A 13,525-nucleotide genomic window follows, 5' to 3' on the forward strand; every position below is an offset into this window, starting at 1 on the left:
GGGGGGGTTCTCTGCACACTTTGGGCTCCTCAATACCACGTGAGCATCATTTAAATGCTACAGCCTACCTGAGTATTGTTTAAACACCACAGCCTGCATGAGTATATATACAGTTTTATGTGTGAGTATTCATTCCAGCAGCCCACAATCAGTAAAACAGGAGTGGTGATAGAATAGTGGCAACAGATGAGACAGACCCAAGTATGGTGAACATCCAAAGAAAAGAATATGAGAAACTGGAAAAGGAGAGACTAAAGAAGAGACTAAAAGAATAAAGCAGAACACCAAGGTTATCTCAGTGGTGACAGGGGCACTTAGGTATACTTATACACACAAAATGGACACACGCACAAACACACAATGGAGTACTATTATTAATGTTGTTATTATTATACTAGATTACATTTACTATATTATTATTATTCTACTATTATCACTATTATTTCTCACACAGTAAGATCTCCTGTGGTTGTAGAGGGAGCCCTCTGTCTCTGAGGTCTGCCTGGCTTAGGAGGAGCTCGGCGACATGCTACAGCACCTGCACCTAAGACTGTAAGGTCAGGAGGAGAGGTGACACCTACCTGCTCCAACCTGGCAACCCTGCAGTCTCTGGCCCATAGACTGTCATACTGTCGCCTCACATATGCTTTGGTCAGTGAACGTATGTGTGTGTGTCTGTGTGTGTGTGTGTGTGTGTGTGTGTGTGGATAATGACAATGACAAATTCTTTCATTCGAATCTGTGCATTGTCTTCATCATAAAAGGACATGATATTACCGCAGAGACAACAAGACGGTCGCACAAAGCTTTTAACCGATACTCTGGGATAAAAATACAGAAACACTTCTTTGTGAGGATTTAATCAATGCTATTTTCATTCTGAATACAGTCCCAGTTTACATCGTTTCCTGTAGGAGAGGGACACGCCTGCGGTACCTTTCATCTGGTCCACTCCTTAGAGGACATCATCTCACAGCTGTTTCTCACTCACCCGTCACAATGTTGCATCCATGGAGACAACTCGTACCGTCCTCTACCCATCCAACCCCAACACACACACACGTGTGTATTTCCCAGGCCTGCATCCCACACCGCCACGTGTCCCGAGGACAAATGTCAGACAGCGCGGACATGACCGTCCACGATGATGCACCTGATGACATCATCAGGTGACAAAACCTCACCGGTTTTGGTACAATCATCTGGGGGGGGTTTAGAGGGCCTGACCTTGGATTGGGAGAGAAAAAAACACCAGGCATGTTCAGTAAACACAGGGAGAGGAGACAGGGAGAATGGCCGTTAGAGCTATAGATGAATAGAGTTGAGAATGTCCGTCTGTCCATCTGTCCTGCAGTAGTGCCACTCCATTTAATGTCTGCCTGCAGATATAAAGAAAACTAATCAGCAAAGAGTCATCAGGTTTATTAGAGCCAGGGCGAGAGGGAGTCGTATGTTTGGGCAAGAGCAGACCCCGAGACCAGGTTCCAGACAGAACCGGCAGCCAGCAGCAGAGTCCGGAGTCTGAGACACGACACAGCTGTGTATGCAGTCCGAAAAGAGCGCTAGCAGGCACGGTTCCAGAGTATTTTACAGTTTTACACTTCAAGATACAGACCCATCTATGCTGAACACAAATTTCAATGCCATATTTCTAACTTGGAGAAAAATGTAACAGCTTTCAGTCACTGTCCCAGATCTAAGATTAGCCCATGTTATGTTTTGGAAACAACAACCAAGCAAGCTTTACTTCTGTCAGAAAATGTATGTTAATATAAGCCATTAATGTTGGCTAACTGGAGGTTGTTTTGAATTTGAACAGGCGGCAGAGCCAATGAGCTGGAATGTGCAAAAGAGTTTGTCTCTAATCCATGAAGCAGCATCAAAACAAGTGCTCGCAACCATAGTAACCAAAGCCAAACACAGAGTGACCAGAGACTATAAAACCAGAACATAAGTGGGGAACAGGCGGGTAAAACATCAGTACTGGCAAATAATGCTGGGTTGAATACCCAGTTCTCCTGAGGGAGTCATGTACAGGTGTGTGTAATAAGTGAGTCATGTTGTACAGGTGTGCGTAAAATGTGAGTCATGTACAGGTATGTGCAATCAGTGAGTCATGTTCTACAGGTGTGTGTAATAATTGAGTCATGTTGTACAGGTGTGTGTAAAATGTGAGTCATGTACAGGTATGTGCAATCAGTGAGTCATGTTCTACAGGTGTGTGTAATAATTGAGTCATGTTGTACAGGTGTGCGTAAAATGTGAGTCATGTACAGGTATGTGCAATCAGTGAGTCATGTTCTACAGATGTGTGTAATAATTGAGTCATGTTGTACAGGTGTACGTAAAATGTGAGTCATGTACAGGTATGTGCAATCAGTGAGTCATGTTCTACAGGTGTGTGTAATAATTGAGTCATGTAAAGGTGTGCGTAAAATGTGAGTCATGTACAGGTATGTGCAATCAGTGAGTCATGTTCTACAGGTGTGCGTAAAATGTGAGTCATGTACAGGTATGTGCAATCAGTGAGTCATGTTCTACAGGTGTGTGTAATAATTGAGTCATGTTGTACAGGTGTGTGCAATAAGTGAGTCATGTTGTACAGGTGTGTGTAATAAGTGAGTCATGTTCTACAGGTGTGCGTAATAATTGAGTCATGTTGTACAGGTGTGCGTAAAATGTGAGTCATGTACAGGTATGTGCAATCAGTGAGTCATGTTCTACAGGTGTGTGTAATAATTGAGTCATGTTGTACAGGTGTGCGTAAAATGTGAGTCATGTACAGGTATGTGCAATCAGTGAGTCATGTTCTACAGGTGTGTGTAATAATTGAGTCATGTTGTACAGGTGTACGTAAAATGTGAGTCATGTACAGGTATGTGCAATCAGTGAGTCATGTTCTACAGGTGTGTGTAATAATTGAGTCAAATACTATATTGCCATCATCCTACTGTGTACTGTAAATGCAAGGCGCTTTATAATGTATTAAACAAACTTCGCTTCTAAAGTCAAAAGACTTCTGCTTGTGTAAGAAGACAGAAAAGCACCTTCAGACAAAAGTAACTGATCAGCTACAGTGCTAGGAACACATCGTCAAAGACAGGATACGCAACGGGATACACAACGGGATACACAAAGACGTGTGGGCAGTGCAAGTGTCACTCAAACAACCAGTCAGCTAAGAGTCTATGTCCCATTCTAGTGGCCATGCTGTGGTTTGGTCACACAAGTGGTCAGAATACCCTGCTTCCCAACACTGCTGCTCAGAGATCGATATGATGGGGAAACTGGGGGGGAAAACTGCACATGGGCTTCAGGAAGACAAGAAATTGGACAGAGGAAGATCTTAGGCGAAGTGACTGTAGAAATGGTCTGTGAGTCCAGAAACTTATAGATATGTAACACTGATGTCAGAGATGTGTCAAAGAAATAAATATATTCTTAGCATACATTTCCGTTGTTGTTGTTTTTAGCGCAAGGGTTGGTGCCATGGTCGTCTTCTGCTTTCAATCTCTCATGAATCACGTTTTTCTGCTGGAACAATAGTATGAGTGTCTAAAAAGTCTTTAATCCACTGTAGTTGTTGCTTGACTGCTCCAGCCAAAGAGTTTTATTTTCTGCAAGATGTGTTTGACAAGCCTGGCAAACCCTAACCCTGGACTAACCCTAACCCTGGACCAACCCTAGCCCAACCCTAGCCCAAATCCTGGACTAACCCTAACCCTGGACCAACCCTAACCCTAACCCTGGATTAACCCTAACCCTAACCACTGACTAACCCTACCCCTAACCCTGGACTAACCATAACCATTGACTAACCCTAACCCTAATCCTGGACTAACCCGAACACTGGACTAACCCCAACCCTATCCCTGGACCAACTCTAACCCTAACCCTGGACTAACCTTAACCCTAGACTAACCCTAACCCTAATCCTTGACTAACCATAACCCTGGATTAACCCATAGGTAATGATATCTGCAAAAGTGACTAAGAGCAGGAAGGCCAAGCAGGCTAGCAGCACACAGCCAAAGGAGCAGGTGGTGAAATAGCCACTCTACAGATTAGCAATACATGTAGTTATCATTTGGGGAATTTAGCTCTTTTTAAATATCTATCTTTTTAAATATCTCTGAAAGGGGCACTGCAAATTTTATTAGTAACTATTTCTAGGCCTCCTATACACCATACAAGTTTTAATGACGATTACACAGTCATCCTTTATTACGATCTCTTTCATTTCCACTGATTTTTATCACATTGTCATTGCTGGTGATTTCAACACACACATTAACAATCCCAAGGACAATTATGCCAAAGAGCTCTATGCCATATTGGTCTCTTTTGGCCTCTCACAACAGGCAACTGGACCCACGCACTCTCCTGGTCAGAGTGTGGACTTGGTGAGCTCCGACACTCTCAACACGTCAGCTGCTGTCCAGGGCGTAGCAACTCTCCCAGCATCCTACTGCAGTTCGCTTTGAGATTTCAGCATCACCAGACATGTTTGTTTCAAGACAGATTCACAGATGATCACATGGGCACTCTTTACAGAAGACTGTCTACCTTTACCTGCAAACTATCCAGGTTTGTTGATCTTCTACTGGATAATAAACTCAAAAACTCAGTGTCATGGATGTGGTTGCCCCTGTTAAACAATCTGGTGTACACAGAAAGCACCATGGAGAAAAACTTCGGCAGTTGAAAGCCAAAGGAAAGAAAAGCAGGAAAGCAGAATGCAGAGGCCATGAAATCAGACTTCAGTTTTACAAAGAAATACACTGCAAGATCACAAAACATGACCTGAGACAATTGTTAACCCTCAACATCAACAATAACGTTAACAACCAAATTCTGTGTGCCACTTTCAACAGGCTAGCGAATCCCTCCATAAAAATGGCTCCTGAAATGATACCAGATGAGAAATGTAACAAGTCTGCATATTTTTTTCAACACTACAATCCATATCAGACAGGCCGATAGCACTTCAACATCCAGCAATGTATCTGTCTCCTGACTATCAGCACATGAAGATGACGTAGTCAAAAAATATCTTTTCAGTGGTATTAATTATGAAACCTCATTTCATAATTATGAAATTATGAAACAGTGAGCCATCATCTACCTGCAATCTCAACATTCGTCATGAAAAAAAAAGAGAAACTTGTGTAAAAGCTCGTGTAAAAGTTCTTAACATCTGTTTAAATGCAGATTCTGGAAGAAAACATCTGTTCCTCTAGCACTTGATGTCAATGCCGCTGTTGACACCATCAGTCATAAAATACAGACTCGAGAATGAGGTCGCACTCTCAGGAACAGATTTAAACTGCTTTAGGTCATATACGTGCAGCAGGAAATACTTTGTTGGAATAGATAAATATGTATCTGAACGGATGCCCGTGATCTGCACGGTGTGCCACAACATCCTGCAGCTGAACAAAGATAAAACTGAGATTGTTTTATTTGGAAACAAAAGACGAGAGATGTCGATGTCTTTTAGCGCCCGCACATCAAAAGAACCGGCCCGCAGTCCTAGGTGTTGGAACACACTCTCATCCGAATCTTAACAGTCATGTCACAGACGTGACTAAATCAGCCCAACGCTGGGGAGCGCCGAGGCCCAGGGACAGCATGCAGGTTTTTATTACAAAGCGGATATACAACACGAACAACAAACGGCAAACACTGAACGCAACACGTACGATACAAAAGGCGAGCTCACGCGTCTCTAAAGCGCAGGCAGCACAGACGGCAGTCAGAACAGTGCAGAACAACGACAGACAAAGGACACGTCTACCATGAGGGTTTAAATATACACCTCGGCGAGCAGGGTAACAAGGAGCAGGTGCTCAACAGGAAACCAGGCTGACAAGAGGCGTGGCTACAAGCAACGGAACACGACACAAACCCAAACACGTGGCGGAGTCTGGACTCCGTGGGGCGCGCCGTGACGTCATCATTATTAGCAAAGCTTTCTCGTCTACTTTCTTGTTTCATGTCTAGTCTCCTGAGAGATTTATGTCAGGACTGAGTTTTGTAATGGCATCCTTATAGGTCAGACAAATTCAACTGATCCAAAATTCAGCTACCAGAGTTCCTGCTAGAGCAAAAAGAACCAAACACATGGCCCCAATCTTAAACCCTTACTTTGGTTCAGTTTGGTATAAAATTCACTTTAAGGTACTATTACTTGTTTACACATCGCTGTATGGTTCAGGGCCAACATATAACTGTGATGTGCTCAAACAATGCATTCCTAACAGGAGTCACTAGGAGTTCATCAGTTTACCGTGCTCAACGTCGACACTAAGGTCAACGCTAATCGTGGAGAAGAAGCGCTTAGCTTCTGTGCAGCTCTAGATGAATTAATGCTCACAGACTCTAAAAAGTGCCGTGACATGAGATCTCTTCACACTGACACGTCACACCTCTCTGTTCGGTCTCGCTCTCAGGGACAGTTTTGCACAGCAGCTCTACAACTCTCATTTTATGCAATTTCTATCTTTTATTAATCATATTTATTTTAATTAAACTTCTTTATTTTTTACATTTCTTTACTTTAGCTTTATCTATTTCAATTTTAATCTTTCTTTTAATGTATTATTCCTCTATTAATTCATTTTTAACCTTTCATTATTTCATTTGTTTTCTGTTTAAATCATTTAACTTTTTCTTTCTAGCAAAAACTTTCCCAAAGTGGTACATCTCTGGATTTCATAAAGCTTTATTGTTTGTACTCTTCCGTGTCTGTGTGAAGCCCTTTGACTTGGCGCTCTGTATGAAAAATGCCATACAAATAAACTGCCCTTACCTTGAACACGTTACGAGGAATGTTTAAACGCGAAATGTTTTCTTTAATAAGGACTTCAGCGCTCTCTGCCTAGAAGAGAAAGATCTAAAATGGAAACTGAGGGAAGCGTAATTGGAGCACAGGAGATGTAAGAAATATGCCTTTAAAACAAACCCTCACTAAGGCAAAGAGAAGCATGTCAGAAATGTCCTCATTAAGGAAGCCAGTTTCATCAGATGAATTAGAATTTTCCAAATGAGTGAACAGGCTTTTCACTTAGGTTTGTAACGGCAGACAATAGTGAAAGTACGCTGACATTTTTAAAGCTACTGCGCCCACTGTAACCCCTTACTCACAGTAATCATAAGTGTCAAGGTGACAAGCACCTTTGGCTTATAAATGCAAAGAAGAATTGCACTCGACATCCATACGACTCCAGTTATATGGAAGTCATTCTGCTACCACACCATTTCCTAAAAAAACTCTCTCAAAGTGTAAAGGTTTCTTCCATTGGTGCTTTCACGATGAAGTCTCCAGATCCCTTTCTAATTCAGCTTTTCATTAACCAATAAAGACAAAAATACAAACACACAGTACAGCAAGGTGCAATAGTCAGTCAGTCACTGGGTGTGGAAACACCTGGATACGTGCCAGAGTTCAAGCTGATATTTTCTTTTGGAAAACAGTTCAGACCTCAGTCCTCCTGCTCAGTGCTTCCGTTCTGTCTCCTGACAAACAGCTGCTGGAGTAAGATGACCCCCCCTCAGTTCTAATCCTGGAGACCCTCAAGGCTGTGTTAGGTAACCTGCTATTTACACAGTACACTAATGACTGCTGGGCCTGAACCAGTTGGCTTTCAGATTCTCTGATGGTTACACTTTTTTATGCCTGCTGACAGACGAAGATGACTCTTAATTATTCCACAAAAAAAGAACACCTGCTGATGGCCTGGTTGAATGGTGCGACCGGAATACCATCATTATCAACACCAGGGAAAAGGAGGAATTTATTTGGGGTTTTCCTCCCAAGTGTATCTGCTTCCCCAGGATGATAATACAATGAGGAAATCAAAACATTACCAACCCCAAAAGGCCTTGGTGTACATGCATATGAAAACCTGTCAGTACTCCATACACTGGAGCATATCAAGGCACTGTCATATAATGTCATGTAATGTGAATTTGTGCATCTGTGTTCAGAAAACGCTCGTACGTTCACTGGATTTGTCCTAATGCGTCTCTGTATGCAGCTCTCAAGAGCATGTGTTCATAAGAATAGTGAATTAGCATATTGGATGCTAATTCCCTATAAGGCTAAATGTCCTGGGTGATCTTTCCAGTGCATCATTCATTAAAAATATTTTTCCTGTTTTCAGGGCTCATTAAATTAAAAACATCATTATAACAATTAAAAGCTGCAGGAATGGGAAATACATGGTCAAGTTGTTCACAATGTCATTTAAGGTCCCATACACAAATAAAATATGGTCAGATAGGAAATTAGGTTAAAAATAATGTTTAGCCAAAGCACAATGGTACACATTTAACACAGGAGGTTAAGGAGAACTTAGCAAACCTAACTGGTTTCAAACTTCCTAATATTATATAGTGTATACAGTACTGTGCAAAAGTCTTAGGTCACCATTAGATATGTTGTTTTAGCAATGATAATAATGACCATATATAATTATTTCTCAGTCTCTTTATTAGAATAGAACTGGAAAATACAGGAAATTTGTATGCAGTATTAAAAAACAGAAAAGAATCAGAAAAAAACAGCTTCTATAGGCTACAGTGTTTATTTAGTGCCAGTATTTAGTGTGACCTTCCGTTATAATTCAGCAACAAGAGGAACCTAGTTATCTTAAACCTACACGGAACAAAACCTGAATAGAATGATACCAGAAGATTTCTTCAGAAGACGTCAGGACAGTCTCCCCAAAAGAGGCCAAGATGTGCTCAGCGCCAAGGGAGGAGACAATAAATACTGACCTTTGTCTGAGAAGCCATTTTGTGCTGAATATTGTGTTTTGTAAACTTCTGAGTACATATTTCTTGACAAATAATCATATGTGGTCATTATAGCATTGCTAAAACAACACATCAAGTGTTGGGGTATGGTGGTGATACTGGCGTGTTCCTCTGTTGCTGCTGTACTGTGGGTGTGTAGTCTGTAGGTGTTTATTTCACTGCGGGGGGGTTCTGCTATTCTGATTCTGTTGTTCTCTCACACAAACCTTTCAGACATTAGTAATAATATATATAATGTAATGTAGCATGTCAGCCCTTAATAATGACTTGACTGTGTTATCCAGTGTGATTCAAATGTTCAAAACACAAAATAGCTAATTGTAAGTCATCTACTGAAGGAGAAGATGGAAAGTATAGACATATATTAACAGTATATTAGTTGCTGAAAGCCATTACAGGTGCATTACTTAAGAATTTACAAAGCAGACATAAGACATAACTGGAATTTACTGAACTGTGAAAAACTAACAATTAGATTAGTCATTAATCAAGTATATAAAATAGGAACTCATATAGCAACTCTATAATTCAGACTTTCTCGTAAATTATTAATGTGTGATCTGCCATAGGAATATTATTCAGTTACATATAAACTATAATATATGCTAAAATAAAATAAAATAAGACACGCGTAACAGTTATCACCACTAAAATTGTTGGATGACGTTCCTGTAAACAAAATCGCTCCTTCATCCTCATTGGTCAGGGAGGTTTACGCCAGAGGTAGGATTTGGCCACAGAAAACACAGGATTCTGTGATCAGTGAACCATTTTTCTGTGTATGTAGTGGTTGGGATTTGGACAGTCGTCCTGCTTAAAGATTCAGTCATGATACAGTCTTAGAGATCTAGGATCTTCAGGGATTTAACTCCACACCAGGGAATGCCGACTGGTCCTTTGGAAGACAACATCACACCTGGACCTCTGGAGCTTTTGGCTCCATCTGGCCATATAACCTCATTACTAGTCAAAGTTCCAGGTGTGTACATTAGTTTTGACAATGGAGGGGTTTTCCTTCACAAATGTTCTGAATAGTTTGACCACACAACATAACCAAACCTATAGTTATAAAGGGGCAGTGTTAGCTCAGTGGTTAAGGTACTTGACACACAAACAGAGAGAGGAGTCTAGGAGGAGGGGATATTGACTTGACACAAAGTTAAAACAAAATAGGAATTTATGATAATTAAATTTTGTCCATAATGAATTTCAATTGTCACATTTCTAAGAGCTTTGTTTGTGTCCATTGCCTTTTTGCTAATTTTTACCAACAATGCCAAATATTTTCAAAAGCATTATGTCCCACTGGAGATCTTGTGAATCAGAAAAAAAAACAGAATTGTTTCAGAAGCATAAACCTCTAGGACTGCAAAAAACACACCAAACTAATGATGTTAATTGTTAAACTGTGTAAATAATTGCTTTTGATTAGGGGCCATTTCTCGGGTGTTTTTCATCCCAAGGGTTGTCACCTCGGTACCCCTTTACTCTTGACTCTGAAATTATTAATACAGAAAATTATATTAGGAAATAAGTGTACCAGTAAAGTGTATGACTCATCATTTTAAAGGCATTTTCATTTAAATGCTTATGCTTAGATTTTTAAGATAGATATGAACAATGAGAGGCAAAGCCTATGTATGAAATGAAATATATATATGAAATTATTTCCAAAACAAACATTTTAACAAGTGCTGAGTTGTCCTGAGCTGGGGCAGTAGTAGCTGAGTGGTTAAGATACTAGAAGGTTGCTGGTTCAAGTCCCACCACTGCCAAGTTTCCACTGTTGAGCCCCTGAGCCAGTGAGTGTGTGGTGCAGAGAGTGTGTGGTTAGGGTCTGGTAAGATCATGAGGTGATTATCAAATGTCTGGGTCATACGTTCTCTGCAGGGGAAGGGGACTCAATTTGGAAATTTGATAGCCAATGTTTCTCACACACACATACACAGCTTTAACACGCTGTGTGTGGATGCTGTGGGCAACTGTAGCACGGTGCGCTGAGGGAGTTAGGGGGCAAAGGTGTAATAGACCAGTGGAGAGGGTCAGAATAAGCAAGCAGGTTGATGAAAGAGTGAGAAAGACATGCTTTTAGCATGAACACACACACACACACACATGCCTGCTCATACTGAATTTGACATACTCACTGATTTCCTCTACAGCTCCAAACCTCCTCCACACCTGTGGCAACCAGTTTTGATCCGGGTGGGTAATTACCCCAGTCTCAGATCCGGGTGGGTAATTACCCGAGTCCCAGATCCGGGTGGGTAATTACCCCAGTCTCAGATCCGGGTGGGTAATTATCCGAGTCCCAGATCCGGGTGGGTAATTACCCGAGCGTCCTGCCCCTTTCACAGCCCAACTCAGCCCTGACCCTTAACTGCTGGACAGTCCTGCCCACAAGGAGCAAAACACCTTATGGAGAGAAAAAAAAATCAGTGTGAATAAAATGGAAAGATATGAAAAGGAACGCCGTTAGATCCCACATACAGGTCCACTCGTGCGTGAGTGACTGGGTGAGATTCTCTCTCACTAATAAATGCCTCTTTGAAGCTTTGCCAATACTGTAACTGCACATGGCATCTGAATGCGTAAGCCAGACAGATGGTGACTGTAAGCTAGGTTATCGCAAACAATGACGATTCCTTGCACACTTGGGTAACCATGGAAACCAAAGGAATGCCATGCCTCTTTGCGGACAAGTTTGTCATTTCTCTTAGTGGTTTTTGAATCAAGAATAGCAACAAGACATGCCAACAGCTGACTTTAAAAGCTCACCTATAGCCCAGAACCTGAGAGCATGTTGACCATGATTCTCACCAATTTCATACCCTGTACTATATGAGCCTTGAAGCTTCCTGAGCCTTCACACACATATTGCTGTTTGTTTTCTGTTTAAAAATACTCCTCTATTCCTCTATTATATATGTAGCTTTATTGATGATTTTGTTTCTAAGCATCTTCCTTTTAGGTGTTGCTAATGGTCTGTAATTACAGTCATACTTTACAGTATGATTTAAAAACAACAGACATTTGTACAGGATTCAAACTGCTTAACTGCACAAGAAGCTAATAATTTGAGGGGATAATGTCTATTGGATACAGTGTTCCTCTTCTGACTGCACAAAGGTTGATATGTTTTTGAAAGGGAGATGAAACACACACAGAAGCACGCTCACACACACACACACACACACACACACACACACACACACACACACACACACACACACACACCATTAGGGGGGGGGGGGGGGGGGTTCTTCCAACAGCTGAGGAAATATCGAGTTGTCATTATCAAATTCTAATTCCCATCCTGTCAGTTTCCATTACCTGTAGCACTCTGAGACCTAAAGGTTATTGATTTAAGTCCTAATCTACAAACAAATATATTAGCTCTGCTTTTTTTCCAGGCCAGGAGCAATGTTAAGAGAAGGGCAAAGTCTGCTCTGATAGATGCTGTCTACGTGTGTGTGTGTGTTAGGGGAAAGTACTCGTCTTACTACTTTTATGCCCGCAACACTTAAACCTGTAAAATACACATTTCCAAGTTTTCCCCAGTTCTTCAATTTAAACCCTCTCTCCTTTATCCATTAGTGTTAACTCACAAATTGGAAGAGAGAGAGAGAGAGAGAGAGAGAGAGAGAGAGAGAGAGACCCCTTTCATTTCACACAGGTGATCTAGAATTTACTGTTCAATTTTCTTTTATTCATAGTCATTACTGTATCACTGTAGCAGCGCCCACCTCTCTGATGTGCTTCATTAGAGTTGTTGCTGAGTCTCCAGCAGAGGAAGGACAGTATTGACTGCTGTTCTGTCTCAGCAACGTCCCCTGTCCCACGCCCTCAGCACATGCAGACATAAGAATCTCCTAAACTCTAACTGCAATCCACTTTAACATCTTTTATTCCAATGTCCTCAGTGTCAGTAACCACCCACATCACGTTTACGCAGACAGTTATCAGAACAACTTATAGTTTCAATCATGATACATGAGGCAGGCAAATATAGAGTGCGGAGTCTTACCAAACGTCTCTTACTGGCATGGCACATGAACACACACTCCCTCCAACACACATGAATCCAGCCCCCACGTTTTATAGAACTGCTGCTCACGCAACTTCTAACTGCCCAGCTCTGTCCATGTGACCAGATAGGCCCTCGTGATTGGTGGCCTAAATCAATACAGTAAGAAGGTCAGGTCCATCTTTTGACCTCAGTGGGTGGGGCTAGTGAGTCTCTTGTGGCCACGCATTGGTGTGGCACACCTTGATCCAGACTTTAATCAGCTCAAACAACACTGGAGTTCCTCATGACCTGTTCCACCAGCGCAACCTCATCATCCTAACTGTACTCCTATTATTTTAATTAATCCCAAGCCTGAGTCGTGGAAATTGCACTTCGTCTAACTTGACAGACTTGTGACTCAGACAGTGTAGCTAAGCGAAATGCAGGTAGGCTATCCAGTGTTCTGATTGGTCACTACAAGCTTACACACACCTCCACCAAACAGCTGCCGGTGGCCAGGAAACGTTAAGACACCCAGCAATGCTGCTGAAGAAAGCATTATTACAGCCAAGCTTCAGGCCCGGCAGAATACACTTCTCCAAAGAATTTGAGCACGGTGACCACAATCCACTGCTAGGCAACACTGCCAGCGAATCAAATTCTGATTTAAAAAATCATCACCTGTTGTTTGGTTCC

This window comes from Electrophorus electricus, chromosome 7 (genome assembly GCF_041902795.1).
Source record: "Electrophorus electricus isolate QZ-2024a chromosome 7, ASM4190279v1, whole genome shotgun sequence".
NCBI lineage: Eukaryota > Metazoa > Chordata > Actinopteri > Gymnotiformes > Gymnotidae > Electrophorus > Electrophorus electricus.